Source organism: Pinus tabuliformis, chromosome Q (assembly GCF_031772625.1).
Source record: "Pinus tabuliformis cultivar Carrire ecotype Pingquan chromosome Q, CPIR1, whole genome shotgun sequence".
NCBI lineage: Eukaryota > Viridiplantae > Streptophyta > Pinopsida > Pinales > Pinaceae > Pinus > Pinus tabuliformis.
Genome location: NC_142296.1, coordinates 287,452,654 through 287,479,846, shown reverse-complemented (window position 1 = coordinate 287,479,846; position 27,193 = coordinate 287,452,654).

Here is a 27,193-nt window from a genome sequence, read left to right as displayed (position 1 = left end):
GACCTGATGGGGTTTAAAAGCCCGATTTCATAAAATTTCAAATGCGGAAATTCGAATTTTCCTTTGTAGTTCCCGTTTAATGGACTTTTGGCCATTTTCCATGCTGCCGAAGTGATTGCGATATGCAATGGAAGGTGGACCCGATAGGGATTTTAGGGGCGATTTAATGGACTTTCACGCCCAGATTTCGCACCCGATAGTGTTTTTCCTGTGTAATTCCATTTCAAGCCTGAAACATAGTATTTCGTGGATTTTCACTTGAAAGGAGGCCGTTGGTTCATGTTCCATGGGAGAACAGCCATCATTCCCTATGCCACGCTGCAGGCGGGCATTTCTGCAACAGGTATGCATTTTGAAGCATGAAGAGGAAGAGCCGGAAAGAACAATGATTCCTCATGATCGAAGGGATAGAGGAACGATTGTGGAAGCCGTAGAGTCAGAGGATTCCTCAAAAGGCCAGAGATCCAAGCGGAGAAGCTAGTTTTCCTTTCAGGGAGCTCACAGCAGAGCTGGAGAGCTCACGTTGTAACATCCCACAGCCGCAGAGCTGATAGAGGCATAAAGCCACCAGAGGTTGGGGTAATTGCGAAAGGGATGTTTCCTCAAGATGAGGAAGGGACAGAGAGCCCATGAGTTTGAGCTGCAGAGAGCCACGGGAGTGTGGAAGGTTGGACATCATGCCAAGATCCGAGTAGCCAAAAAGTCGGAAGCTCACCTCAAAGGAGGCAGAGAGCTCAATGGAGAGCAAACTGAATGCTGAAATTAGTAGTAGAGAGTCGAAAGAGCAGAGAGAGCCAAAGAGCTACTGTGCAGAGCAGCTAAGGGAGCCTTTGGGGTCACTTGAAGTTCAAGTGAAAAGCCATAGAGCTGAAGTTTGCAGAGGGCCATGAAGCGAGAGCCGAAGAGACAGAGCCAAAGCTAGAGCTAGAGAGCCAGAGCCAGAGCCAAGAGCCAGAGCTAGGATCGAAGAGCTAGAGCGAGAGCCAGAAAGCCGAGAGCTTCAAGAGCCAGGGGATAAAATGGTGTCTGAACCCACTGTTTCTGTGTAAAACAATAGGAGTTGAGCCAAGAGCTTGTAAAAAGGACTTATACCATAATCCTAGAGAGCCTAGTTGAGTTGACTAGAGCTCAAGGAGATGTAGCCCAAGATTTTTGGGTGAACTCCAAATTAAATTGTTGTTCTGTGTGTTTTGTTTCTTGCTGCATTAGTATTTATTGTATGTATTTACATATCAGCATACACAGCAAATTTTAAAGCACATAAACAACCAACAATAAATATAAGCATATACCTATATTTTCAAGCATTTCTTAATTCTGTATTGGTTAATCAATAAGACTTGGGAATATTTAAAGCTTTGGAAGTGGGAGAGGTTCTTGTAAGTTAGACAAGAAGCCTAAGTGCCCCATTTTCAGATTAAAACAATACCACATATCCATGTCTTTAACTGAACCCTCTACTCCATGATCGAAACAATCTCAACTCCCTTTGAGTTTCTTCACTCTGCACACTTTGATTCACTGGCCCTTCGAAGTAGTTCTAATTCCATGTTGTTTTTCCTTGATACTAGATTCTAGGATAGAATCTTAAATCACTAATGCTACCAATCCAAGTATCACAATAAGACTACTTTCGTAATAGAATAATATACAATAGTAAATCTACTAGTGCACAAAATATACACAACTTTTACAAATTTATATAAAAAACAAACTCCTTTATATTAATCAAACTAATAATACAACATTATAGGGCTTCCATACTAGGGATAATGGCCCTCATACATTCACTGATATAAGACAACAACAACTCGGGCTTGGTGTTAGTCCTTTGACACACAATCTATCCTGAATGAGATACATTTACCATCTAGCTCATATAGCGTGTTGTCTCAAGTCCCCTCCATCTTACCCTGAACACATATGCATGATCCTTTGGCTCTAAATCTACAACAACTCCAATATTCTTCTATCAATGAACTAACTCCATTAGGCCACTGAAATTGGCTCCACTTTCTCTCTTGTTGATTGTTAGTCCTTCAATGCATCAACACATCGAGACTCATGTCGATTTGTCCATAACTCTATTTGTGAAAAACTCGCAACTGCTCACTACTACTCCTCAGCTCTTTTGGGACTTTCTTCCCACTAGTGCCTTCCTGTTCTGCCTGATAAATACACACTTAGGGTCGGAGGGCTTCCCACTATCACTGTCTAATTTCTTTCTCCAACAATGGACTTAGGGCATGGAGGACTACCCCTCTTTTGCTATAGTTGTCCTTCTCCACAAGGCAAGTTTAGGGCTACAAACTAATCTTGGCCTAATCAGACCTATGAGCTCTTCTTCTATGACTTATGACAATCCCTTAGTTTTTCAAGAGAATTATTTCTTAGTGCTTGAAGCAATCCTCTATAATCCTCCATAAGTTGTTCTTTATGCTAATCCAACTCTTCTACTTCTAGAAGGCCTAAAGTCATTCTTAGGTTACTGCACTTAGGGCCAACTTGGTCCACTCTCATGCTCGCCTCCAACAGTCCAAAAGAATCTAATAAAACATCCTCTCCTATGACCTCTCATCCACTATCATCCAACCATCAACAAGAGACCATCTACAACTCACTATTTTTGTCCTCTTTCCTTGGGACATGTGCTTCCTAGAGCTTTGGTTAGGGCACACCAATAGCCCTAAACCCTTCACTAATGACTGTGTAACCTTATCCAATTAGGTTTTTTCCTTTTTTTGTTCCTTCCAAAGAATCCAAAGCATAGCTATAGGCCTTGGGCACCTACACAAGCTTCTCTACAACAATGAGATTTGAACACTAGAAGTCTGCCCACAACAATACTACAAAAAATGTCCAATGAACAAGGAGAAACCCATGTTCAAATGTATTCTATCTTGAGATGACTATGGCTAGAGCAGGTGGTCCTTTCTAGGAATTTTGACCCTCTCAAATGATGTTCCGACACACTATTGTAGGAGCACCTCCCTGTGGTATTATGATCAAAGATACGCCATACACAAACATGAAAAAAAAAACCTTCCTTACATACCTCTGATCTACGGTGTTGTTTAACAAGTAAGAACTCCAAATCCAAGAGAAAAAGCACTCCAAACAGGTGCTCCTATCCTTCATGCAAGCTACCTCGAACCTACGATTCTATCTCTCAAGGAATCTACATCCAACACAGAGGTAACCCTCTCTAAATCTCACTTCTTTCTGTCCTACGTCCTTGCCTCAAATCCATTGGCAATCTCAAAGCTAATCTATGATGGATGATGCACTTAGGATATTAGAATGAGGTCTCCTTCTCATCTCTTTATATATATTTCTCAAGGGAAACGTTTAGCCCATCTAGGGAATTCCTTAAGCTAAGAAGACCCTTCTTCTTGAGCCACTTTCTCCCATGCATAACTTCAAAAATTCATATATCAACTTCTAGACCTCCAATTTGGATGATTCTTGTTTCCCCTTGCTTACCTAAGGGTCCTCTATCATCTAAAATCATCACATGTCAAAATATCCTCAAGGTTTTTGCCCCACAGTGATGGGTACAAAACACCAAGCTTGGGTTCCAAGGCCACAAATCACTTTTGTGGTGCTCCAACCTCCAAAACCCAAACCCTAGGGCTTGGAGTACCTCCCAAGATACCAATCTCAAGACTCCCTCTATGCAAGGGAGGTACTTACAACACTAGGAAGTATCCATTAACTTCATTGGTGACACTAGCCCATTTAGGGTTCACGACTGCAACATCCTCTATGGAATGTATTAAACTATCTTGGTAGTGCCTCTGCATCATCACATCTAATCATGAAGACCTCAACACTTCCATAGGGATGCTCTCTTTGAGTCTACATGATATCCATTGACTCAAACCTATTACTGATTTCATGTCCTACAAGTTCGGTTTGAGTTGCGGTTGAGCACATGCCATCATCACCACAATCCAGTCCTGCAAGCATTCATCCTCTTAGATCAAATCCATCCAATCTCACATACGCAACGTCACGATCCAATGAAGAAACTAACTTTCCAATTTGCAGTCCACCACATGTAGCACTCTTAACCAAGTCAATATCGTCCATGCCAAAGTTGTCCCAATGACCCATGGAAAGTCATAGGAATTCCATTATTAGCAACCTGCCCTACAACAAATTGTTTTTCACCAGGCTCACCACCATTCCACCATAACTCCCAACCAATCTCACTACCAAGCCAATCAATACAACATCTTCGTGTCTTCAGCTGAACCCTTTGCTCCATGATATAAATAATCTCAACTCCCTTTGAGTTTCTTCTCTGTGCACACTATGATTCATTGGACCTTCAAAGAAAATCTGATTCCATGTTGTTTTTACATGATATTGGAGTCTAGATAGAATATTATATCATTGACATTACCAATCTAAGTATCAGTACAAGGATACCTTGCACAATGAAATAATATACAACAATAAATATACTAGTGCACAAAATATACACAACTTTTACAAATTTATACAACAACCCAACTTCATTATATTAATCAAATTGATAATACAATAATCTAGGGCTCGCATATCGGGGATAATGGCCCTTATACATCCATTGATACAAGACAAAAACAACTAGCACTTGGTGTCAATCCTTTGACAACCAATCTACGCTAAATAAGATACACTGATCATTTGGTTGATATAGTGCACTCTCTCAACTCCCCTCGGTCTTGCCCTGAACACATATGCCTGATCCTTTGACTTCTAATATGCAGCAACTTCAATCTTTCTCTATCAATGAACCTGCTCCATTAAGCCACTAAACTCAGATCCACCTACTCTCTTATTGAATATTATTCCTTCAACGCATCAACACATCGAGACTCCTGTCAAGTTTTTCACAACTCTGTTTCTGAACAACTCTCAACTGCCCACTGCTCCTCCTCAGCTCTTTTGGGATTTTCTTCCCACTAGTGCCTTTTTGTTATTCCCGATTGAGAAACACTTAGGGTCGGAGGGCTTCCCATTATCACTGTCGAATGAACTTCTCCAACAATGAACTTAGGGTATGGAGGAATGCCACTCTTTTTTTGTATACATTCGTCTCCACAAGGCAAGTATGGGACTATGAAATGCTCCTGGCCGATTAGAGGTATGAGCTCTTCTTCTGCCACTTATAATAATTCCTTAGTTCTTCAAGATACTTATTTCTTAGGGATTTAAGCAAGCCTCTACAATCCTCCATAAGTTTTTCTTTAGGCTTCTCCAACTCTGCCAGTTCTAGCAGGCCTAAAGTCCTTCTTAGGTTACTGCACTTAGGGCCAATTTGGTCCACTCTCTACTTCCCTCCAAAAATCCATGAGTGTCCAATACAATTTCCTCTCCTATGACCTCTCATCCACTAGAATCGAACCATCAACAAGATACCATACACAACTCACTTTTGTTGTCCTCTTGCCTCAAGATCTATACTTCCTAGAGCTCAATTTAGGGCACACCAACAACCCTAAACCACGATCTAATAAATGTGTAACCTTCTCCAATTAGGATGATTCCTTTTTTCTTTCCTTCCTAATCATGCAAAGAATAGCTATAGGCCTTGGGTACCTCCTAAGGATGTATACAACACATATCTGAACACTAGAAGTTTTCCCACAACAACACTACAAAAACTACCAAATACACAAGGAGAAACTCGTGTTTAATCGTGTTGTACCTTGAGATGGTTGCAGCTAGGTTAGGAGGTCCTTTGTAGGCTTTTTAACCTCTCAAATGATGATCCCACTTTTTTTTGTAGTAGCACCTCCCTGCAGCCTTATGAACATAGATACACCATACATAAACCTGCATAGAAAACCTGCCTTACATAACTATGATTTGCGGCATTGTCCAACAAGTAATACGCTCCAAAACGAAGAGATAAAAGAATCTAATCAGTTCCTCCTAGCCTCCTTGAAAGATGCCTCAGACATTTTTCTCTATCTCTCAAGGAATCTGCACCCAACATAGAGATAACCCTCTCCCAATTTCGATCCCTTGCCTCCTGCGTCCTTGCCTTAGATCCACTGCCAATATCAAAGTTAACCTTTGATGGATGATGCACTTAATATGAGAATGAGTTCCCCTCATATATTTATATAAATTTCTCTAGGAAAACATCTAGCCCATCTAGGCCATTCCTTAAGTTAAGTCGATGCTTCTTATTGAGCCACTTTTTCCCACACATAACTTCAAAAATTCATATCTCAACTTCTAGAATTTTGATTTAGATGCTTCTCATTGCGCTTTGCTTGTCTAAGGGTCTTCTATCATATCACATTATTAAATGTCAAAAATTCCTCATGGTTTTGGCCCCACATCGTTGGGTACAAAAACCAAAGCTTAATTTCCAAGCCCACAAAGCTATTTTGTGGGGCTCCAATCTCCAAACCCCGAACCTTAGGGCTTGGAGTAGTTCCTAAGCTACCAATCTCAACAATGAGTAGCAACTGGTGAAATGGAAATCAAGATAGTTTCTCATCATTGAAAATAAGCACAAAAGTGAAAACTCCATCTATTAGATCACTCTGTTGAAGGTATTGTGGCAAGTAGTGAACTTAGATTACATGTAATGAGCATTGAGAAACAAATGAAAACATTTCCCGTCATTGGAAACAAACAATTATAATGTGGTTTAACAAAATTGTACAAGTCACCAGGCTAAGCATCTTTGAGCTTAAGGCATTAGTTCTGACCCCTGGCATTAGAGAAATTTTGAGGTAAAAAATGGGCCTCAACACAAAAATGTACAACCAAAATCAACTTTATAAGAACCAAAAGAATTGAAGATGATGATGCCAACCATGGGGCATGATTCACCATTTTTGGAGTAAAAAGGTAAAATAATTAAAAAATTATAAAAATGAAAAAACTACTTTTCCAACTTATCTCCCTAGGTTTGACACAAATTTTTAGCGGAAGAACTCATTGGATGTGGAATTTAATTTTGCATCCAAGGAGTAGCCATGTTGAATACTTTTAATGGAACCCACTGCACGAAAAATGAGAAATTCATGAAAAATGTGATTGCAATCACATTTTTTCATGTATTTCTCATTTTTTGTGTAGCAAGATCCATCGAAAGTATTCAACATGGGTACTCCTTGGATGTGAAATTAAATTCCACATTCAACAGGTGGTCCCACTTGTAATTTGAGTAAATTGTTGAAGATAAGTTGAAAATTTAGTTTTTTATTTTTTTTCACTCCAAAATTTGATGAGGTAATCTAATATTATTTTATTATTTCCACTATTATTTTATAATTTTCCTTAGGAGGCCCATTTTAGACCTCAAAATTTCTCTAATATCACATGAATGAAGAGGTTTGGAATTCAAGTGTTGATATTGGAAATTTGGTGTTTTAGGTGCTAAATTTAGTTAAAGGTTGGAATGATTTAAATTTCAATTTGGACACAATGGAGGGTTCTACAATTTATAAATAGATACAAAACAATGCCAAAAGAGGGTGTTCTCATGAAAATTTCCTCATGAGACTACTTTAGATGCATACAATAGAAGAAGTTAACACTGAATTAAAAGAGGAGGTTGTGTTGCTATCAACAAACAAATTTGAGTGAAAAATCTAGAATACTTGAGTTATAATAGGCATATATGTGTAGTGAAGAGCGCACAATTTAGCTTTGATGTCTTATGGAGTAGTTACATAAATGAGTAAACAAGTAATTGAAGAGTGTATTAGAAAATTGTTATATATTTGAGACAGAGTATGAGTAGAGGTTGACAGTGTTGGGCGTGGAGCTTGATTATCTTCCTAATTCATAGGTCTTGTTTTCAGTCGAGTGTATACCCCAGGAAGAGTGTACACCCCTCCATGCGGGGGGGGAATTGTACCCCCCCGGGGGTTCTGGGGGGACTATCCACCCGGATGGGGGTCTAGGGGCTAGCGGACCCCCGACAGAGGTTTAGGGGAAATGCCCCCAACGCTAAAAAATAAATGAAAATTTACCTAGTAAAATATTGTCATTTCGTGGTCAATACGGGTCATTCATTAGGCAGATGATCTGAAGTTAGAAGTTATGTTAATTTAAGGTTTTTTCCCTAGAAAGAAACCCTTGGTTTATATGAGGGAATTGTATTGTAACTGTGTATTATCATTCTGAGCGAGAAAGAGAGAGGAGATTGTGTGAGAGTGAAGAGGAAATTACAACGAATCTGTTGTAGGTTGTATCTCTTCATTTTGTGGGATAATATAAAAGGAAGGACTATTTGTTTCTTCATGGACGTATCCCAAATTGGGTCACTACAACAAAACAGGCAATTTACGCCAGATTTAGCACCAAATTTTAGTGTATTTTTCTCTCCATTGGGATGATGAGCCTGGCACTAAATCTGACTCTATAGTACAATTTTTAAAGCGTGTCCTTTTTTGCACCAAATTTTGTATTTTCTTTTACGCCAAACTTTGCATCATATTTTGCACCAAGATTTGCATTTGGTTTTACAACAAGTTTTGCTTCTAATTTTGTGCCATTTTTTGCTTCTTGTTTTGTGCCATTCTTTGCTTCTATTTTTGTGTTGTAATTTGCATCGAGTTTTACACCATCTTTTGCATCTAATTTAGTGCCTTTTTTTGCATCGAGTTTGTGCCATTTTTGCATCTAGTCTTATGCCATTTTTTGCTTCTAAATTTGTACTTATTTTTACATCTATTTTTGCATCAATTTTTTTGCCTTTTTTTACACCATTTTTTGCATCTAATTTTGCACCATATGTTGAATCTAATTTAGTGCCAAATTTTTCATCCATTTTTGCACCCATTTTTTCATCCACTTTTTCGTTTCATTTGTCTCTTTTTTGCATCCTATTTTGCACCTAATTTTTCACCTAATTTTGCATCATTTGTTGCATCCAATTTAACATCATTTTTAACAACATTTCTTGCATCCACTTTTGCATCCTTTTGAGCATCTAAATTTTCACTCTATGTTGGACCATGTGTTGCGTCCACCTTTGAATCCCATTTTGTGTCCAATGTTACGTTCAATTTTGAGCCATTTTTTTCGTCTATGTTTGCATTTGTTTTTGCACCAAGTTTTGAATGATTTGTTGCACCTCATTTTGCATCCAATGTTGCATCCAAATTTGAGCCATTTTTATGCCCATTGTAGCACCATTTTTTCTACTTTTATGTTCAATTTTTCACCATTTTTTATGTCCAATTTTGCATTCTTTTTGGTGTCTAATTTTGCATCCTTTTTGGCATCCAAATTTGCATCCTTTTTTCTGCCACATTTTGTGTCCACATTTGCATCTCATTTTGCACTTAGATTTTAGTCTGGATTTTCATCTAGTTATGCATCATTTTTGGCATCCTTAGTTTCACCCTTTTTTAGTCCCATTTTGCTTCTTGTTTTGTGTCTTTTCTTACATCCTTTTTGCACCCAATTTTTCATCCTAATTTTACACCATTATTTGCATCCTCATTTTGGTGTCCATTTTTACATCCTTGTTTGTGCCCAATTTGGTATCATTTTGTATGCCCTATTTTATTCCCTTCTTTGTGTCTAGTTTTACACCCTTTTTTAGTTCTACTTTAAAACCATTTTTGTCTCATTGTTTGCATCTTGTTTTGATGGCTAGTTTAACATCCAATTCTACTCCCAATTTTGCATCGAAGGTTACATCCACTTTTGGCTTCTTATTTAGAGTTTTACTTTTACTTCCATTTTACTAATTTTGTTACATAGTGAAATATATTACAGTTTCTAAATATCATTTTGCTGTAGGATTTAATGCATAGTTAGATGAACATAAAACCATCTCAGTTTATCCTAGAAACCTAAGATAGACTGATTAAGAGAAAGGTTGTTCTAGGGCTCAAGATTCTTAGTAGATCAAGATGTAGAGTATATATTAACAAAAGAAGAATGAATTCATGTGAGTCCTCGCATGCAGGTCTTGTTGGAGCTTTTAGTGTCGCTGGGAAGCGCTCCTAGATAGCTCCAAATCTTGGTCCTACACACAAGAGAGAGAACAAAGAAAACTTCACAACATAATATCTTGATAATTGAAACTATCATAAACATATAAATATTACTGAATAAATAAATATAAACCAAAATCCCATACATTCATTAGTTAAATAGGATAAGTAAAGAATGAATAGTAGCATATGGAAGGAAGAATGACTAATCTATATTAATAAAGGAGTTGGAGGAAAGTTACAACCATACGATACAGTTGCAACAACACCTCCCCCAACTCCTAGCTCCAAAACTCTCCCTCTCAAGATAGATCTCAGCAGCATGACAATACATGAATTCCCATCATTTCCTCAATGGCCAAGCCTCCAATATATAGGAAAGTGAAGGCTATGAAGATTTCCCAAATTCCTCATTAGTTCAATTTTGGCAAAAGCTTTTGGGTGAATAATGTTTCCTCATATAAAAATGGCATTTTCCACTTTTTAGATGCTTTTGTGCTTAGGAAAAAGCTTCCCCATGCTTTATGGCTCTTTCCCACTTTTGTATGCTTTTATTTTTTAGGAAAAATCTAAAGATGAGGATAAAGAGATCACATTCCACCATATGAGTTTCCGAAAGTGAACAAGAGTGTCAAATTCTAGTTAACTCGAGCTTTTTTCCTCGCATTAGAGGAATTTTCATTTTAAAATGTTAACATTGAATTTCCATGTCATAATGTGTAAGCCAATCAAAATCCTTTAAAATTTAAAAGACATATAGGTGTGACTAGGCAGTGGATTTTTTTTTAATAATATAACTTACCTAATTTAACTGTGAATGCTGCCCAAGTGACCCAAAACTATATTAAATATTAAAAATAAAATTAATATCTTAATCTATAAAAGTTAGAATATCTAGAATATTTTTAATGAAGGGTAAATCATGGCGTGTTAAATAAATAAATTTAAATATAAAATCCTAAATCCTAAATTTAATTTAAATTTTAAATTTACTTTCTTAATTTAAATTTTATTAAATCTTGTATTGATAAATTAATTTAAATATAAAATATAAATATATGGTTATTTTGATAAAAGTGCATTTATTTGAGTAACTTAAATTTATATTTTAAATTTTCCTTTTAAATTTAAGTTTTCTTAAATCTTGTGTTAATAAATTAATTTCGATATAAAATACATGTAGACAGTTATTTTTTATAAAAGTGATGTTTATTTGGGTAATTTAAATTTAAATTTAAATTTCCTTTAAATTTTGAATTTGCTTTTTTAATTTAAATTTGCTTTTTTAATTTAAATTTTATTAAATCTTGTGCTAATATATTAATTTAAATATAAAATACATATATAGTTATTTTGATAAATGTGATATTTATTTGGGTAATGTTGGTAAAAGAATAATAAAAATGATATATTAAAAAATTGTCTAGATGGAATTATTTTATTAGTTTCTTAATTTTTTCTTAGGTGGTTATTATTTTGGTAACAAAAGTTAGATGAAGGGGACAACTTGTTATAGACTAGGATACTGTGGTCCTCATGGTACATAACTTGTATTATAGGCTTATATAGTTTAGGAGAAAGGGGTATTTCAACCAACAACATAGTATTCTCCTCCAAGATGATGAGGAGGTATTTTCATGTATAACACATTTAAGAATATATCACAATTCAAATTCATAACTTAGTATTTGTAAACAAATTTAAGGGTAATTGACAACATTCATAAAAAATATAGCAGTATCCTCATATATAACAATTCTCCATCAAAAAATCATTGACAATTTTCAATATACATATATTACTACTAAATCAACATTTATCGCAGATATCATTATTCCAAGGTAAATTCACAACATTACATCCAAAAATAGTAATGTCATCATACATAATCATTCTCCATAAAAAAGCATTGACAGGTTTCAACACATATATAAAGTAACAAGATAATACTAATAATATCCTCATCATCCTTAATCAAATCAACTAAGATTCAAATGTGTGATTATCATATCAAAATATTTCATGAACACCATTATTCTAAGGTAAATTCACAACATCCATCAAAAGATAGTAATATCATCATACATAATAATTCTCCATCAAAATAATGTTGATAATTTTCAATATATACATAAAAGAACAAGATAAAAATGATAATATCATCATCATATTTAATCAAATCAACTAAAAGTCAATGTAAGATTACCAAATAGAAATGTTTCATAGATATCATTATGCTAAGGTAAATTCACAACATCCATAAAAAAATAGGAATCTCATCATACACAATAATTCTTCATAAAAAAATTGTAAACAATTTTCAACATATTCACAAGGTAACAAGATAGTACCGATAGTATCATCATCATTATTCAAATAAACTAAAATTCAAATGTATGATTACCATATTAAGACATCCAACTAAATATAAAAAATAATGCATGGCTAGCTAGCACCACGAAAATCATAGCCAAGCTCATCCTCATGATCATTTCCATGATCATCATCCTGACCATCCTGATAATATCATCCACATAATCATCACCAATGCCATTGCCATCCTCATCATCATCATCTCTGATATATGATGTAATCTAAACATAGTCTATATCATCATCTTCATGGTCATTACCTATAACGTTCTGGAAAAAAAAACAATATTACATGTTAGTACTAATTCTATAGCAAAATGCATATTTTTATTACAATGCTAACAATAAAATGAGGTAGGACATAATAACATTTAATAGTACTAAAAATAAAATGAAAATATGGCTTAAGATATATTGGAGATCCAACTAAGATTACACTTGTAATTCACATTAAGTAGTAGAAGCATTTTTTAATCCATATGAAGTAGGTACCCATTTGTTCTTCATATTATATTGTGAATGTTTCTTATGATTTCCATGCAAAATTGGTAAATTAATATTTACTGGAAGCTTTATGTCAAATTACAATTGTAATTCGGATTAGAAATAGAAGAAATTTTAACAAAAAAGGAATGTCACATGAAAAAGTAATTTGTTTTTAATGAAAAATAAGTCGCATACAATATGAATGTCACATGAAATATTGAGTTGTTTTTAATGCATGTACTTTTCTCTATAATAAGATGGATCCTAATGTTTGTTCAAGAATAAATGCTTACAAATAATTACTTCATTTTATCCATTATCACACTTAATCCATTATACCTAGTGACGACAATGATTCCATTCAAATTTCTTTTAACTCCCTAAATATAATGTAAAATAGAAAACTCCACGACCACGACCATGATCGCAACCCCCTCCCTTGCCTCGTCCACCATCAAAGACAATGAACTTGGAGTTATGACCACGATAGCAACCCCTCCGTTGCCTTGTGTCCACCATTAGAGGCATTGAACTAGGAAGTAAGAGTACTCATGTTTTCTTTGCTCTAATTAATCTCCAAGGAATCAAAACTTGATCAATATATCAAGGACTCCATCACGGAATAGATATATCATAAGAGAATCTCAATAGGCTTTGCCAAAAGAGTGTGAAATAACACTTATCTCTGTTTTATGAAATAACTCGAGTGAGTGGAATGAATGGTCGGAAACACTTACCAAGGAAAGGAATATTTTTGGTCTGTCTTTATTTCTATTATTTTTTTTACTTCTTAGAATGGAGGGAAGTGTTTAAAAAAATTCAAAAAAATATCTTCTTAAGTTTAGTTTTTTTTTTTAATATATATTCAGTTTATTATTTTTTTATTTTCTAAAAAAATATATTTAGTTTCTGGTTTTTTTTTCTATAACAAAAATTATATTTTCTTTTTATAAATGGATTTTAAACATCCATTCATGTTGAATTTGTGATTTTATGATATAAGTTTAAATTATATATAAAAAAGTAACTTAATGCCATGCGTTGTGTCACTGAGATGGGTATTATACATCTCTTCCTTGCTAAGTTATAGAATGTGCTTGGGTTTTCTTAATGCAATAAAATTAATTCTTCTCTTTATTATATCTTGAGATGTTCAACTTGCCCCTAATAAAACAATAAAGTTAAAATAGGTTTGCCTTGTCCTTTATAGATTTCTTTCCCCATTCTTAATAGATTAATTGTCTTATGGTGGCCTTGAGTGGCCACTCCCATTATTTGCATGTTTTTTAGTTTTATGTTAGTGACATTTCTTAGGATTGATAACACATTATTTAATTTATGAAAATGTGTTATTTTCCATATTATTGTTAAATATTAATATTAAATATGTTGGTTTTGAACATGGTTTAGCAAAAAGTTCCCAAAAGTTTTATAGATTGTAATTTATAATGTAATGCTTCAATGCTTGATGAAATTGTTTTGGATTTTTTTTAAAGATTCATTGATTGATGAAATTTTTATGGATGTTTTTTTTTAGTATATTAACTTGTATGTGATAAAGTCAAAAGTCACCTCTTTTTGAGATTTTCATGGTTAATTTCCCTTAAGGCTATCAAGTTCACCATTCAGTCCCAGGTTAAGGAAAGATAGGATTCATGAAGTGGCATTGTCCAATAACTTAAATCTTGGAACATGTTTTTTTTAGTCACATTATACTTCCTTTCTGTGTAAATTCTCCATGAAAATAGTCTCATGGAACATGAGAGACCTCAATAGTAAAGGAAAACAAATACTCCCAAAAGAAAAATGGTACGCAAAGCACCCATCAATAATGTTGATATAAGAAATAATAATATTAAGTGAGGTTCTACCTCATATAATTAGAAAATGGGGGGGGAATTTCCAAGTAGTAGTGATTGATGATTAGATATACTTGGGTGGAATGACTATTATTTGGAATGTTCAGGACATCAAGGTTACCAATATGTTTACCTCTTTTCGCATTATGACAATCAGGGAAAATTTTAAGAACCCCCCCTAAATTTATAAATATAATAAATGGGCGAATCTCCATGGTATATAGGAAAAATGGAAGGCGATTTTATCAATAATATAATATGTATATATAATTTTTTGGCGAATCTCTCACCAGGCATGGCGAATATTTTACTCAATTATAAAATCTTGTAAGATCTTGGCGAGTCTTTCACCAAATAATAAAACTTTGTAAAGTCATAGTGAATCTTAGCATAGGCTACATGCTGGTTTAATTCCCCCATTTAAATAGGCTACATTCCAGGTGAATACCATGGGTCAATACCATGTGCCATTTTGGTGAATACCATGGGTCAATACCATGTGCCATTTTTATTTTTATTAATTCTAATATTAGGGTAAATAATGGTTTTTTGCATGGTATTAATAACAATCTAGTCCATGGTATTTGTCCCATAGTATTTTGGCCATAGGTTTCACCTAAATATAACCCATTTTTTGAGTGTTACTTAAATATAAGGTGACTTATGGAGTAAATATAAAAAAATGTTTTATTTGTTTACCATACCTCTCGTTTATTTATATTTTTATTAATTTACCATACCTCTTTTACAAATATGGTATTTGGCCCATAGGATTCACTTAAATAAAACCCCTTTCTTGAGCCTTCATAAATAGAACGAGGGTTATGGACTAAATATAAAAAGAGGTTTTATTTATTTACGATACGTCTAGTTTATTTATATTTTTATTTATTTACCATACCTTTTGAGTAAGTATAAAAAGACGTTTTATTTATTTACCATACCTCCACTTTACTTATATTTTTATTTGTTTACACCCTTACATGTATATAAGGTGACTTATGGAGTAAATATAAAAAATGTTTTATTTATTTACCATACCTCTCATTTTTTATATTTTTATTAATTTACCATACCTCTTTTATAAATATGGTATTTTGCCCATAGGATTCACTTAAATAAAACCTATTCTTGAAAATGGGCGAATGGATTCACTTAAATAAAACCTATTCTTGAAAATGGGCGAATGGAAGTTTGTAAGTCCTAATTTCAAGGGCTAAATTTACCTTTTTTACCCTCTCCCTTAAAATAAGGTGGGCTATTTGAGGTGATTTGTAAAAATGTACTATGATACAAAATATTCGCCCACTAAAAATTTAAAACCTCTTAATTTCGCCAAACGGTGAACATTCGCCCCTAAAATTATCCTTGATGACAATATAATTTTAGTTAATTGACATTGAGGACTACTACCATTTATGCAATGTCTATGACTCCAATATCGCAAATGGAAAACCTCTATTTCTCAATTCCATTTCCAGCATAAGTAATTTATACTCCCCATCTCCATGGATTATTGGGAGTGACTTCAATATTATCAAGTGTCTCGAGGAACAGAAAGGATGAATCACAATGTTTACCAAGAGATTTTGTAAGATATACCATCAAGGCCCTAAAGTAGTATCCATTAAAGTTCTCAAGCAATGAGTCTCCAACCCACACATGTGGATCAATGACATGTAATACATGTGTGTGTGATGACTAACTTAATACACTATTCTAATAACTCCATAAACCTAAGTGTTTCACTCCGTCACATGATTGACTGTAGTGTGACATAAGTAAACCAAGAGTAGACATGAAACCCTTAGGCAAGAAAAATTCCCTAGATCCTCAATTAGGTGCTTAAATGATGAAGTAAAAATGAAAGGGGAAAAGAGGACTTCATGATTTAACCATCACAAACATGTGATCAAGTGTGACGAGGAGTGTATATATTCATATGTTTTCCAAAGAGGGTGTGAATACATGAGTTACCATTCATTGGGCCTTATTTTTCTTTCTTTTGATTTTTCTTATATACAAGACTTAGGGAATAAGATTTTCATAAGTTTTGAATAACTCATAGATATAATATTTACATGAATTTTCACTTTAACCTTAGAGTTTAAACTTAGATAAATCATTTAGTGTATATTTAATGATTTTGGCTTTCACTTTTTGATTTTCTTTCATCACAAATGACAAAAAGGGGAAATATTTTGCCACAAATCTATGAATGCTTAATCATAAAGGTGTCATGCGATGAAAACAAATTAATGATGTTATTCCCTATGAAAATGATGGGTATTCTTGAGAAATTCTTATGCTTGTGGATGTCTCCTCCCTGGTCGAAAGGGAGTGAGCATTGACACCATATTATCCATTTTTCATGTATTATGGCTGAGAATAACAGTCGTAAGCCTACTAAAGACACCAATAGGGAGGATGGTGGATTAGATAAACATCTGGGACCAATATTCTTTGAGAATTTGTGCTTTGACTAGGACTAACCACCATAAGTCAAGTACATTAATCCAAGATAAGAATAGTCATGAGGATCAACATTTCCTGGTGTCAAATATTATGACAGTGGATTAGGAAATGATCATGTGAGGACATGCTTGATGAACATCCTAGTGCAGTAAGTTCCTAAAGAGGCAGTGGTGTCCAAAGTTATGCCTCCCAACATTATGTTATGATCTAATGGAGATATATAACTTGTTAGTCAAGGCTTTTCTATTTTGACAATGTTGGCTATGATGATTTAAATCATTGTTGATGCTTATCAATCCAAATCCCTTCTTATATGAATATTTCAACTTGAGAGTACTTTTTTGTCTCATTATGAGTATCTCCCTAGTTTATAGGGAGTGTCATCGTCTTCATTATCATCATCACCACCATCAATCTCATCATTGCATTATCGTCATAATCACCATTCATGTTGCCGTCGTCATCATCATCATTATAGACATTGTCGTCAATTATTCATAATTATAGGTGTCGTAAGAAATATCATCAACCCAAAAAATATTACGAGTGCTCAAAAAGGGTTGTTAGGACACATGATATATGCAATAGAAATGACAAATTTATTTTTTAGAGATGATCGATGATCATCATCACCACTACCATTATCATCATCATTATAATTTTCATCATCCCCATCATCATAATTAATGTAATTTCTATCATCATTGTTGTCAACTTCGTCATGAACATCATAATTATCATTCATGCCATTATTGTTGTTGATGATGACCAAGATGAAAATAATGATAATGATGATCAAATGATGATGACTTGGAAGATGACTCTAAAGATAATGATTATGATTATGACCATGACAGCATTTAAAAATTGGGAATATTGTCCAAGGTCATTAGCATCACCATCATCATTGTAATTATAACCCCCATCATCTCTATCATCTTTTTGATTATCATTGTCATCATCTTCTTTATCGTCATCATCTTCATTATCGTCATCGTCATAATTATTGACATTGTCATCAGTTGTTCATAATTGTTAATGTCCTACGAAATATCATCAATGCAAAAAATATATGAGTGTTGGAAAATGGATGCAAAAGTCAAAAAAAAATGGGGGCAACGATAGGCATAAAATTGGATGAAGAGTGGACACAACATAAGTATATGCAAAACAAGACAGAAAAATTGACACAAAAGTGGACAAAAAAGTAGATGCAATAGTTGATGCAAACATGGACACAAAATAGGATGCAAACATGGATAAAAAATCTGGAAGAAAACATGGGTGTAATAGTAGGCATAAAACTTAGCATGAATTGTTGTGAAATAAATGTGGATACAACAATGAACAAAAAAAAAGAGACACAAACTTGGATGCAAAAAGGAGGAAAAATTGGATTAAAAAATGGATGTAAACATGGACCAAACATGGGTGCAATAGTGGACACAAAATTAGATTCAAAATTGGACACATAAGAAGTGGATGTAAAAGTAGATGCAAAATGGGATGCAAAAAATAGAAAAAATATTTCATGCAAACTTGAACACAAAAGAGGATACAAATGTGGATGCAAAATTGGAAGAAAATGTGGGTTTCAATGATAGGCACAAGATATGGCACAACAAAAGTTGATGAGAAAGTGGATGTAATAGAAAACACAAAAGAATATGAAAACTTGGATGCAAGACAAGATGCAATAAGGGATGAAAAAGTGGATGCAAACATGGGTGCAACAACAGAAACAAAATTGGATGAAAAATATGGATGTAATGGAAGTAGATGCAAAAGACGATACAAAATGAGATGAAAAACCCAACACAAAAGTGGATGCAAAAATAGATGCAATATTTTGATGCAAAAGTGGATGCAAAGATGGATGAAAAATTGGAAGAAAACGTGGGTACAACAGTAAGTACAAAACATGGTACAAATAGTATCACAACAAAAGTGGATGTAATGATAGATGCAAAAAAAGAAGCAAATGAAGATGAAAAATAAGATGCAAAAAGGGATGCAAAAGTGGACATAAACATGGGTGCAACAATGGATGAAAAATATGATGCAAAAGTTGATGCAACAAAATTAGATGCAAAAGTAGATGCAATATGAGACACAAAACCTGATGCAAATCTTGACACAAAGGGGATGCAAAAAATGATGTAAAAATGGATGCAAAAAATAATTTTAAAAATGATGCAAAAGAGGATGCAAGAGATGATGAAAAAGTTGATGCAAGTGTAGGCGCAAAAAGTGGATGCAATAAATGATACAAAAATTGGTGAAACAAAATTAGGTGCCAAACTTGATGCAAAACATGGTGCAAAGGATGGCAAAAAATTTGGCATAAAACTTGGTGTAAAACCTGGTGTACAACCTGATGCAAAACCTATTACAATACCTGGTGCTAAACTTGGTGTAAGACTTGGTGAAAAACTCAGTGAAAACTTTGCATCAATTTTTGCACCATATTTTATAAATGCACACAAATAACACCAAAAATGGGCTCTAGATGCAAAAAAGGAAGAAAAAAGGGACGCTAATCACAGGGTTTTGTTATAGTGGGTAAACCACGTATATCTGTGCCTCTCTTGTTTTTATGTATTTTTGTGTTTTTTTTCCAGAATATTTTATGTGTTCCATTTCTCTGTGACTTAATTTTCTAACAAAGACTGTATATTGGTTGAAAACTAAAGCTAATATAGAAAACAATGGAAGCAGGTCTAAATAAATAAAAAATTAGAAGGAGGAAAGGTCAAATAAAGGAAGTAGATATGAGAATTAACATTGGTTTTAGTGTGATATTTTAATTAAAGAACTTTAGATTTGAGTTTGAAAATGAATGACAAAGGGATGTTATAGGATTAAGTAGGTTTGTGCTTGCATATCAAGGGATTTTAGTTTCCTTTAGGTTGGTTCCTGTACAAATCAAGTGGTTTGTTCCTCCACGAGGTTGGAGCCTATAAATAGCGGGAGTTGGTGCTTCCAACAAGTTGGTTCCTCCAAATTTAAGGAGGTTTGTGCCTCACATAGGTTGGTGCCTACAAAATATTATGTAAATTGAAGCTGGTTTTTTCATTTACATTACAATTAAGATAAAATTTGTGGCTTTTTCATGTATGTGTTTCCACATAAATACAATGTGTTCAATGCCTTATATGAATTGTTCATTATTATGCAGTTGAATGTGTTTGACTAGTTAAAAGATTGTTAAAAATTATATAATATTGATTCACTCCCCCTCTCAGTATTACCATATTTCCCAAAAATTGGTAACAAAGAGGGTTTCTTAAAGAATAGTTTAACAAGAAGTAGGAAGATCTGGAGGGAATCAATGGCCACTCAAGATGGATTTTCCTCAAATAGAGCACCTATTTTTGATGGGACAAATTATGCATTCTTACATATAAGGATGGAAGCTTATTTAATGTATCTTAGCATTAATGTATGGACATATGTTGAAGTTGGATACATACTTTGAAGAGATTCTCCAACAAATCTAGATGAAAGAAGGGCTTACTAAAATAATACCAATTAAATAAATGTAAACATGTTTAGTCTTAATCAATCTAAACTTGTCAGGGTAATTTATTGTAAATATTCAAAGGAGATTTGGGTTAAGCTCTAGAGTGGCTATGAAGGAGATGCTAAGGTAAATAAAACTAAAATTCAAACACAAAGAATGAGGTTTGAAGATGAAATATTGTAGAATTATTTCTCAAAGTTGATGAAGTAGTTAATACAAATAGAGGTCTTAATGAAAATATTAATGAAGAAATTGTTTTTAAGAAAGTATCGAGATCTTCATCTCATGAGATTCAATGCTAAGATTTATGCCATTGAAAAGATGAAGGACATATACTCACTAGCGATGGAAGAAATACACATAATTCTTAAAGCATATGAAATGAGGATTGGAAAAGAGAGGTTAAAACCAAGGGAGGAAACCTTCAAAGTCTCAATAAAAACTAAGGAACATCAATATTGCTCCAAGCATGAGTTAGATCTAAAGGCAATTGAATTTTTGAGGAAGCTTAAAAGGAGATCTAGAAAATATAAAGGTGAATTTCTCTTAAATGTTTTGACTGTGGTGGAATTCGTCACTTTGCTTCTCGATGTCCCTACTCTAAAGTTGGAAATTAAGAAAAGGAAATAGATAAAAAGAGTAGACGTATATCTCTTAAATATAATAAGTGTAAATATCAAAGAAAGAGGAGCATTTACTCAAAAGAAGAAAATTTCTCATGAGAAGAGAGCAATGAACATATATCTAATAAAGATCATGATTAATGTCTATTCATGGCCATAGAGACTGAATAAAATTACAAAGATAATTCATATACTAAGGAAGAAGTTGAAGGAGTAGTTGATGTTGAAGAATAATTGATTAGTGCTTTAGATGCACTACAAAATACTAGAAGGAAGAAAAGACAATTGAAGAAACAATTACTAAATGCAGAAAAAAGAAATCTTTGTTTTGATGAAGAATCCATTAATCTTCAAAAGACTCAAGTATAAGAAACAAACATAACTAAATAAATCCTCCTAAATTTGTTAAAGGACAAGCAAAAGAGTCATCAAATATTAGAGGATGGGAATGTATCTCTGGAAAAGGAGCTATCCAAGAAGCATGAAAAGAGAGATCTAAATTCATATGGAAAATCCATCATCTATCTAAAAACACAACCCGAAGAGGCAAAGATAACAAAACAGGTCCTTATAAATTACTTGATAGGATGGGAGAATAATTATGAAAAATTAGAAGCAAAGGTTGCTTGTCTAAGAAAATATCTAGAGAAAACAAAGGATAAAATGGATTTGAACCTTACATTTACCAAATGATTTAAAATGTTAGACAAGATCCTCAACATTGAAATATATCCAACAATCAAAGTAGGTCTAGTTTATAAAGAGCCCTCAAGTGCAATGTCCCCAGGGAAAAAATAAAAAAATAAAATATAAAATAAAATATAAAAAATATAAAACTATAAAATATAAAAGATACATAAATAAATAAATCCATAAGCTATGCAAATGTACTTAAAGGAAGATCTGGTGAGGTAAAAAAAAACCAAAAATAAATGATCCTATCAAATCCAATCCAAGAATGATCCTCAAGGAAAATTGAAGAACCATGGAGATAGGAAGAAAAGGTTCAACAAAACCACTTCTCCAAAAAGGAAGTAAACCTTCAGGTACCCAACTCTCTTACATGGATATTGTTACTCATGTCAAAATGCTGGTCACAAGGTTGTAAATTGTAGAGTCTATAAATTTATCATGAACGAAAATTTTAGATCTAGTCATTTTTCAAATTCTAGATCTAGAAATTACTACACTAGCAAGAACAATGCATTTTCTTCCCTCTTGGATGAAATTTAATACTATAATTGTAATACTTTTTGGAAAAAACCAAGTCAACGTAAAAGCATATTCATCAATTCTCCTAGGCATATGTTTCCTAAGTAATTTCAGCAACAAGGAAGCATAAAGAGGTGGAAAAATAAACTACAAAAGTTTGAAGAATGTGGATTCACATTATAGGCCCACAACCAAGAAGGGAAATAGTATGTCAATAGTGCGTGATCAAAGCACATGACGAGGGACAAAAATAAGTTTTTATCTTTAAATAAATACAAAGGATGAAGTGCCACATTCAATAATAATTCACTAGCCAAGATAAAAGGAAAAGGGACTTGCATCCTCAATGAAAAGATTAAGGCTCGGGTTGTTTTATATGTTGAAGGTTTGATGCACAATTTGTTGAGTGTAAATCAAATTTGTGACCAAGGTTCTGATGTCACATTTAATTCTAAGGATTGTGAAATAAGGAAACTAGAATTTGGTAAAGTGATAGCCAAAGAAATTAGAAATTCCAACAATGTATATGTTTTTGACAGAAACAAAGAAAAATGTTGCATGATAAAAATGGATAAAACTTAGTTATGGAATAGACAGATGGGACACATAAATTTTGACAATTTGGTAAAATTCAACAAGATAGAAGTAGTGAGATGCATGCCAAAGTTATTAAATCCAGATGATTCCATATGAAAATGATGGTAATTTGAGAAGCATTAAAGGGTCCACTCGAAGACAAAATAACATTCACCATCTAAACCACTAGAGCTAGTTCATACAAATATATGCAATCCTAAAAGAAAAAGAAAAAAACTTAAGAGGAGATAGGTACTTCATCCTTTTTTTTTATAATACAAGGCAAACATGGATCATGCTACCTAAAGGAAAATTAAAAGCTCGTAGGAAGTTCAAGGTATTTAAAGCTCAAGTTGAAAATCAAATGGAATAGAAGATCAAATTTTTAAGATCTAATGGAGGAGGAGAATTTATCTCTAATGAGTTTGAGGAATTATATGAGGAGAATAGATTTAGAAGGCAATACTCGATATCCAAAACCCCTCAACATAATGGAATAGTTGAAAGAAAGAATAGATCAGTGCAAGATATGACAAAAGCTATGATGGATGAAGCAAAGGTTCCGAACACCTTTAGGGGAGAAGTATCTCAAAAAACTATATACTTAAATTCAAGCTTAAGGAGGTTGTTATATTCTTTATATATATATATTCTTAGTCAAGTTAAAAAAAAATATATTTATATTATTTTAATTATAACTAAAATGAATAAAAAATTGATCTTCAATTTTTATTAGTTTAAGATTAATTAAAAATATTATAAGTATTCATTTATATTCATTTAACTCATTATTTAAATTAAGATTAAACTAATTCTTCCCCTATTCTCTTCCCAGTCAAAAGTAGTCGTTTATTTTATAGTTGTTTCCTTATAGTTGTTAGAATGATATGTATTCCTGTTGAACCTACTGCCATGATCTGTGTTGGTCACTTTAATTGCTTATAAATCTAAACAACCAGTGCTACATGAATTGTCAACCCAGGAAAGTCTATTTATTTCAAAGGCAATCACACACTATATATGCTCAATCCCAAAAGCAATAAAAAGTTGCAGTATTGATTATTATAATCACACCTTGCTTTAAACAATTGAAGTTCTACTTTGAGTTATAGCAAAAGAAATCTCTCTATTGCAGACAATGATTAAGGACATTCTGGATTATAGTTAAAAAGAACAATCTAGGAAGGGAATCAATTTGTAAAGGGAAAGACTAGTTGTGCTCTAATAGATAACATGACCCTATTCCTCAAGAAGGAATCTTCAACACCTGTTTCTGATTACTATGCTTCACAAATTCACTTTGGAAAACCAATTAAAATAATCAGTGATTACCTATGAACGAATTTATGGAAACAATGCAATGACCAAGCAGAAATAGAGTTTCAGTAGTAGACACAAAGTTTCAATAACGCATAAGTAAACTCAGAAAACAAGAATTAACAAGGCATGAATAAAAATAATACTTAACGCACTACAGAATTTAACAGGTGAATCTTGTGATGAAGGTGGGCCCTTTCCTTCTCACAAGATTCCCCAAACAATGGAACTTAAGAGAAAGTGCTCAGAACAGTGTTTTATTCATCTGTCAAAGTATGATATTACAAAAAGATTCAAGTTCCTTTGCTCTCAGCTAGACCTTCCTATAATCTCCATATCCTCTCTAATGTTGATGTCTCCTCTTTTTAAAGAGGAGACATCAATTACAACTAATTACATTGTAAACCTATTTTGACCTGATATGATAAAATAGGATAACCGATTCTTCCATTAACAAAATACTGTTACAATGGTTATGACAATTCCTGACTTTGGAATACAGTTGTTATAGCCCATGTAACAGCTCCTTCGATGGTCCCTTTCTATTGCTGCCAAATCTAAAAATGCAAATCACGGATTGTTTCGGCAACATGATTTGCGCATTGTTCTCACTGTTTCAGCAACATAGTGCACAATAAAAAAACTGTTTCAACAACGTAGTGCACAATGACAAAACTGTTTCAGCAACGTAGACCGCAATGATATCTGTAGTATTCAAAACTGTTTCAGTAACTATCCGATCAGTGATTAACTATGAAGGAAATGTAAAATTACATGTAAAATAAATCAAACATATAGTAATGAGAAGACATGTTATATACCTTGGAAAATAGATTAAAGTGATAACATGGGCTTTAATTATGGTTTGAAAAAGGATGGAAGATAACAAAATATGCGAGAAAAAAGGGACAATATAAAGTCCTAACAATCTAATTCGTCATCTTGTCTTGATGATGAACCACACTGTTTGGTTCGAAATGCATCGACCAAACTTTTCTAAATGTGATTTCTTCAGAAAGTATTTCAAATATTTAACTATATACTTATCAAATAGATCTCAACTAAGAGAAAATAGTGATAATACCCCCTATGAACTGCAGAAACGAAGAACAACTTCAGTCAAACATCTAAGAGTTTGGAATTAAGTGCTATATGAAAAGGAATGAGAAAAATCTGGGAAAATTTGACTCCATAGCTAATGAAGCTAGATAGTGGAATGTGTTTATGTAAGGGTAGATGAAGCATTTACACAAATAGCAAAGTCCTAATGAAAGGGAAAATAAAATGTGACAACAAATTTATGTCAAGAATATGAAGGAAAAGAAGAGCAAGATGATGAAGAAGAAGAAATGGCACCTCAAGGGTACAAAACTTCATCTAGGCATGTGCAAAAATTTCATCCTAAAAGTAAAATACTTGGAAGTAAAGAACTAAGGGTTTACACTAGAAGGAAATTTGTTGGCACCCCCAGACATGAAAATTTGGAACTATTGTCCCAAATACAACCCAAATACTTTGACCAAACTAGTGAAGATAAGCATTGGCTTAAGGAAATGAATAAGGAACTAGATCAGATAAATAAAAATGACACTTGGGAGTTGGTACCTTGGCCGAAAGGACCAAATATCATTGGAGCCAAGTGGGTCTTTACAAACAAGATGAAAGAAGATGCAAAAGTAGTGAGAAATAAAGTTAGACTAGCCTGCAAAGGGTATGCACAGGTAGAAGGCATTGATATTGAATAAATATTTGTTCCTGTAGCTATATTAGAAGCAATATGAATTTGTTTAGAATTTGTTATCACAAGAAATTCAAATTATATCAAATGGATGTCAAGTCATCCTTTATAAATGGTGATCCAGAAGAGGATGTGTACACTGAGAAACTAGAGCGATTTCAACTATAAGAATATGCATATCAAGTATGTATATTAAACATAGCAGTTTACAGATTAAAGGAAGATCCAAGATCTTGGTATTAAAGGCTTGATATATATCTACAAAAACAAGGATTCATAAGGGGCACAATAGATAATAATATTTATATTAATATTGATAATGAGAATTTTCTCATGATTAATGTGTATGTGGATGATATCATATTTGGAAGTGACGCAGATCAAATGGGTTAACATTTTGCATAAGACATATAGAACAAGCTTAAGATGTCCATGCTAGGATAATTATCAGTCTACCTTGATTTACAAGTTGCTCAATTAGACAAAGTTGTTGTTATCTTATAGGCCAAATATTTAAAATATTTTTTGAATAAATTTGGCACGGAAATTTGTAAACCTATTAGTGCACCCATGGTCATAGGATGAAAATTGAGAAAGGATGATGAATCCGATAATGTCAATCAAACTATATTTATATGTCAATGATTGGAAGCCTCATATATGTAACAACCTGAAGGCCTAACACAATATACAATTCAAGTTTGGTTGTTAGATTCCAATCTACCCCCAAGTAAATCCATATGAATGAAATGAAAAGAATCCTTTAATATCTAAGGGAAGTATTAGTTATTGCCTATGGTATTCAAAGAGAAAAGGAATCACTCTAAAAACCTACACAGATGCATATTTGAAAGGTAGTGTTGATGATAGGAAGAGCACAAGTGGTTCAACCTTCTTTTTGTTAATTGTTTAGTGTCATGGCTAAGTAAAAAGAAAAACTCTATCCCGTTGTATACAACTAAAGCTGAATCCATATCAACAAGTACATGTTGCACTTAGATTTTATTGGTTAAGCAAGCTCTAAAGGAAATCAAGGTTGAATACATT